At 31.3% G+C, this 6664-nt stretch overlaps 1 pseudogene; it reads right to left on the bottom strand.

Moving 5' to 3' along the window:
• Positions 1-2380: 2380 nt before the first annotated feature.
• On the bottom strand, positions 2381-5889 carry LOC112040815 (2-oxoglutarate-dependent dioxygenase AOP3-like; annotated as a pseudogene).
• Between the last annotated feature and the right edge of the window lie 775 nt (positions 5890-6664).

Here is a 6664-nt window from a genome sequence, read left to right as displayed (position 1 = left end):
AATACATAAATGAAGTCTGTATCATGTGGATGCAAATAAATATTTAAATTGAGTCTTTTGATTTTTTATTTTAAAAATCAATATTTATAGAACTCATGTAAAGCATGCATGCCAGATTGCTGATAGACCAAGAATGTATTGATCCTTAGTGATAAATTAACTAATTAATTAGTCAAGTGAATTAAATAAGTTAATTAACATGAAACATGCAATACGCGTGGTAGCACAAATAAATCACCAACTAAGTTAATATGCAGCGAAAAATAAAGTTGACACGGTGATTTGTTTTCAAATGAGAAAACATACATGGCAAAAACTTCACTAGGTGATTTTAAGGTCACAACTCTCAAGAATTTACTATTATCACAATAAGCGGTTATAAGTAAAGGAATCCCAATACCTTATACCAACCTACAGTTGAACCCTTACCCCAATACCCAACTGGACTTGTTCTGTGGTGACAATCTCTCCTTTCAATGCACGGCTCCTAGTACATGACTAACCAGTTCAATGCGCGGATCCCAATATGCGGCTTACACACCAACTTGAGAAGGATGTTGACTGCAAAGTTCTTTAGTTCATCAACACGATGAAGATCACGAAACCTCTTGGTTACAAAACCCTACGGTATACAAACACAGCGGCTTCTTGAAGAGAAAGATAAACTAGGGCATATGTCTTCGGTTCACAATATGCTTGTGAAAAACCTTTGCATCAAGTTGCACTAACTTGTATCAGCTATGACGGCCCTTAAAATAATCCTTATATATGTTTAGAGTTGTGAGAAAAGAAAGCTCAAACATCCATACATGAACTGGATGAAAATTAGAACTGAAAATCTGATTTTCTTAAATCTCAATAGATACCCTATCTATTGAGCAGCTATCGAGTATCGGACTTAAACAGTTTTTTAAACCTCGATAGATGCTAGCTGTTGAGCTTTAAAATCTAACACTTCTTCACTTGATTCTTAGACAGACTTGCATGGCTTTAACACTTGAACTTGAAACTTTATTTCTTGAAGTATTAGACACATTCTAGATCTACTAAATTACAAGTAAAGTGCGTTTTGTCAAAAGATTAGCCAATTCTATATTAACATATGTTCCTAACATGATTCACATATGTCCTAATAATTGCCAATATTAGTAAATGTAGAGCCATTGTAGATAGGAATATTCCATATAAATAATTGGAAAGTAATTGCAAATTGGGATAATATAATAGATTTGGACAAGAAGGAAACAATAACTGGAGAGGTTTCTGAATCAAGTGTAGAATCTAATGAGATCATGATTTGGATAGTGAAACTAAAGGTCCAGAAGAAATAAATTGAACATTATTGATCACAATATTTCACTTAGCTTGATTAGCCTTCAAAGAAAAAGAGGTCAAGTAACATCTTCTTGTATTACTATTGTTGCGAAGAAAAGATTTTGCGAAGAAAAGAATGGTGAGTAGAGACTTTTTTACTCCTTCAGTAGCTGAAAAGCCTCCGTCTTTCAGAATTTTTATTCGTACGTACCAGTACAAAGAAGCTTGATACAAGAGAGGTATATGACTCTTGCTTGGTTTATGGAGATTGATAAACAATTTCTAACGTTGGAGAAAGTTTGGTTTGAGAAGAAGAAAATGATGGTGTTGATGTTTATTTTATTGGGGAGATAGAATGAATTTCATTTGATGTTGCTATTGACATATTTATCGTCGTTTAATTTAAGAATTTTATTTTAGGGACCAACATGTTTTCAACTTTTATGAGGACATGCTATTACTATTACTAGAAAATAACGTTGTTGGAATAATTTTACGGATGTGGTTTATTTTTATATAATTTTTAATGGGTTATTTTGATTCAAGTCTAGTTATATTGCCAATAATCAGTGCCATTAAATTTTTTAGTTAACAACAACATCATATATACAAGGATTTTTGCAAGTTCTGGTTAGTGGTTACATCCAAAAAACAAAAAATTGACAATTCCCGTCGTTTTATATTTGGTGTTCAGACTTCGAAGATTGTATTTCCTCCAATTTCTGTTGTCATTCATCTTGAACTGCATAATTTTGCGACAAATTGAGTCCACGTAAAAGTGAAACCATGCATATGGATGGACCAAAGTTATAATCCAGCCTTTGTATCATTTTGAAACCTATCTAGTATCATTATACTCCAACATTCTTTAACATAAACTGAAGACTTTCTCAAAAAGAAAAAAAAAATAAAAAAATCAACAACTTGATAAATTTTTTAATTTATTTTTTTAAAGAAACTTTTCATCATGCTTTTTATTCAAGTGGCTAGTAAATCAGCCACGTCAGGAGGAACATATTCCATCCAACTAATAAAGAAAAGAAAGTCTTACTCTTTTAGCTCCGTGCTACAACATTGCCTTATCTTCAATATGAGCAAAGAAAAAACTCTAAAAAAAGTTAAAGGACAAATAAGCTTATTCCATCTTTTAAATTTTCAAATAAAGACAACCTTATTCCATCTTTTAGAAGAAAGCTAGTCACTATATAAGTGACCACACACTGCTTTGAAATTTGAAATAAACTAGCAAGAGACAAGTTTCTTTGGACTGAAAGAGTACATTCAACTTCAAACGCCACAATAGGCAGCGATAGGAACTTCTTCTTCTTTTTTTTTTTTAATAATTTGATAGGAACTTCTTTTCGTTGAGCAATTGATGCCATGTGTGCATGAGCATAATCATTAAAATTTAATGGCTTGTATTGTAAAGGGTGTTGTTCATCAACAAATTCTTCTGGCACATATATCGTCTTATTGTTGTACGAAACCAAACCAAATGAGTATCTTGTCTCAGAATTTTCATTCAACATAACTCGATAGATACGAGCTTTTATCTTGTCATTGCTCCATACCTTGGTCAATCAAAACATGCATCAGTCAATTTCATTGGATAATGGATACGATCGTGTAAAGCATAATATTACATATTTCGGATTAACAAAAAAAATATAACATATTTCGAGAGGTACAATATTGGAAAGCTAAATTAACCAAAAAAATTTAAGAAGAAAAAATTAACCGAAGTTGTTTCATAATCTTACAGATTCTGAATATACTTCAAATTGATCACACCGCTAAAACCAAAAATAATTAATCAATAAACTACTTCCAAATTTTACATAGTTTTATAGCAAAATAGAATCATACTTACTTTCTTTGATTTCCTAACATGTATTGTGTTAGGAGCTTCAGCTTATGTAATGAAGTGAGTAACTGAACTATTCTCTTCTAATTACTTTTCTATTTTTATTTGGATGAATAAAAAATAAGGTTTTCTATAGGGAAGCCGAATTTTAGATTAGACTAATAAACAATTTTAATCTTAACCAAAAGCCTTGAAACTCAATTGAGATTTTTGGGTTTTTTTAACAGAGATATTTAGGATTCAAATCCTCTCACCCCTAACAATCGATGTATATATTAAAAAAAAAAAGTATAATTTGTATCAGAAAGAGTGTCAAGAATTTTTAGCTAAATAGTATAATTTGAATCTCTCTTCTCAATTATTGCAATTATCACATTTTTAAATAAAACAGATATTAGGGATAGAATATCTAGAGGAATTTTATAAGAACAATAACCATTAATTTGCTTTTGACATAGAGTATTAGTTATTACCCACCTGGAGTGCATCACATGCCAAGAATAAAAAGGATTAAGGGGAGTAATCAAAACCAATCCATTCACCATCCTTTGTTTTTATCTCCAAACCCTTCACACGATTTTGGTGAACTATGGTGGTAAAGTGCTTGTCTGTGTGGCTTGGAATGCCTTGATTGGTCCCGGTCTTCTTAGGTTCAGTGTACTTTAAACGGACCAAACTATGAGCAGTTGATTCCATGTGAGAGTCATAGTACTTTTCACACCATAGTTTTCAAATATCATTCTTGTCACCATTTTATTTAATTCCGCCGTTAGCTTCACATAGGAATTAGCACTCTCACTAATCAAGAGAAAAACACAACAAAAAATGTTATATATATATATATATATAATACATAGGAGATGAGTTCAAGTTACACCTAGTGTAACTTTACAAAAGTTACACATTTTCTAGAATATTAAAAAGATCTAACGGTTAAAAAGTTACACCTTGTAGATTTCTAAAAGATCTAACGGTTAAAAAAAACATCATTAAATATGATTGCTTCCATTTTATTACCTAATTAATACTAGCATTCTCTCTCTCTCTCTCTCTCTCTCTCTCTCTCTCTCTCTCTCTCTCTCTCTCTCTCTCTCTCTCTCTCTCTTTTTTTTTTTTTTTTNTAAACAAAAAGTTCCATTAATTTTTTTTTTTTTTTAAACTTCCAATTGGCCCTTAAAAAAAACAAAACAAGTCTGATCCTATCATACACTAAACAGAACATAGCTACTGATATATCCATAACTTTTTTCTGGTTAGACTATGTTAAAATTCCATATATCATATATCTTTTATTAGACTACGTTTAAAGTACACAACACAGCTATCAAAGTTATTAGCAACTATGGCTGCGTTTAGGTCCCAATGGCAAAATTGGTGTTTCCAAATCATAAGATAGGAATCATGAATTGCCAAACAACTACTTAGGTCCTTTAGTTTTGGATTCATCCTCGACTCTAATAGTATGTTTGAGTTTGACAACATGGAAGTGAAAGGAAAGAAATAAGAAGATTAATGAAAACTTGATAGCTATGTTGTGTACTTTGAAAATATAATGGATATATAATAAAAGAATGGAATATATAGATTTTTTGTTTAAATTCCAGCTATATTGTGTACTTTAAACACTTTTTCTGGTTAGACTGCGTTTGATATATGTTGTATCGGGGGCGTTTGATATATGGAATTTAACTTTAGACTGCGTTTAAAGTACTTTAAACGCTTTTTCTGGATATAGCTATATTTTTTATGATATATGGAATTTAAAAAAAAAAAAAATTATCTGATGAGAAAAAGTTATCTGATAAAAAAAAAAAGTTATTTGCTACTTCAACGCAGTCCAACCAGAAAATTAAATTTTTTGTTTAAGTTGTGTTGAACAAAATATTGCTACTATCATTTCTCAAAAAAAAAAAAAAAAAAAAAAATTACTACTATCTCTTGGAAAGCAATAAATAAGAAGAGAGAGAATGCTAGTATTAATTAGGTAATAAAATAGAAGCAATCATATTTAATGATGTTTTTTTTAACCGTTAGATCTTTTAGAAATCTACGGTCTAAAAAATGTGTAACTTTTGAATAGTTATACCAGGTGTAACTTGAATCCATCTCAGTACATAGTAAAGAAAAAGTATAAGCAATTAGAGAAGATAAAAGGGGTAAAACTTAAAAGTACCACTTCTTAAATGGTGCATCTTAAATGAATTTTGAAAGTTCAATTATGATTGAAGTCAATCGAAGAATTAGAGTTGCAGCATTTAAGAAATATTGAACCCAAGTTTTTTCCATTATTCTGTCAATCTAAGAATATTTTGAAAATAAAAAATCTTGAAGATAAGATTAGATTATTACCGGTGAAGATCATTCCCATTGGGCCAGAAGATATTGGTCAACTTTTGAGTTACATCTGTGGAGGTTGCATTATCAATCATCGTGCTTTTGAAAGGAGGAAAAGAGGAATAGCCACGGAAAGGCTTGTCATAAGTGACTTTCATTTTGGTTTCTGTGGGGAACTCAAACAATTCTCGTACTGAGCTAAACATTGTGTTGTGAAGCTCTGAAAGAGTGTTACTGCCAAGTTCCACTACAAAACCATACTTTTCAAGTGCACTGCAAACATCTTTGCAAGCTGAGAACCATGAACTTGTACCAGGCTTCAAGTCCAAGTTGGAGAAATAAAAAACTGGGATCTTAGCCTGTGTTTGGATAGCCATATGGTTCTTAATTTTCTGTTTATGCATTTAAACAGTCAATATAAATACAATAAAATTTCTATTAGACTTCACCTTACTGTTTGAGATTAAGTGAAGATAAAAGGGATGATGTCGGCATATAGTGTAATTTTGCCTAACTTGTGTCATTCATGAATCACGCATGCCAGCGGTAAATTTATGAGGAAATTTTAGACTAATATTTTGGAACTATTGTGAGGCAATAGTTTTATGGAGCTCGTGTAGGGTAACGTTTACAATGATGTTGCCAATTTTCTTTTATCTACAGTAAAGATGGTACTTGTGCCTGGAAACTCTGGGAGAGAATTGAAGGGTTCAATTCGATTGGATCTTATCCCATTTTTATTATGCATCATTCTAAACCTCAACTCAAATAAATGATTTGGTTATTAAAATCATATTAGTGGCATTATGAAAAATACATCAAAGTAAACCAAATTAAAATGATCATTTCCATGGTGCAAGAAAGATAGTCGTCAACTTTTTGAGTTACCTCCGTATGTAGTATTCATTTTTTCAATGGTGGAAAACCGCAAGAAGTGGCATTGTCAACCAGGGAAATACGTCTCGTAAGTAATAAGTGACTCTGAATTTTGATTTCTTTTGGGAAATCGACAACTCTATCATATTCCTGTTTAATAAAAAAATAAAAGAGAGACGTCTATCCTATTACACCGAAGAGAACAAACATTAATTGTATGTTTTCTGGTACCAGTCTACAAACATAACTTTGTGTGGGGCCTGATAATCTAGCAAC

This window comes from Quercus suber, unplaced genomic scaffold (assembly GCF_002906115.3).
Source record: "Quercus suber isolate HL8 unplaced genomic scaffold, Cork oak 2.0 scaffold_9, whole genome shotgun sequence".
Taxonomy (NCBI): Eukaryota; Viridiplantae; Streptophyta; class Magnoliopsida; order Fagales; family Fagaceae; genus Quercus; species Quercus suber.
This window is presented reverse-complemented; position numbering and strand designations above follow the sequence as displayed.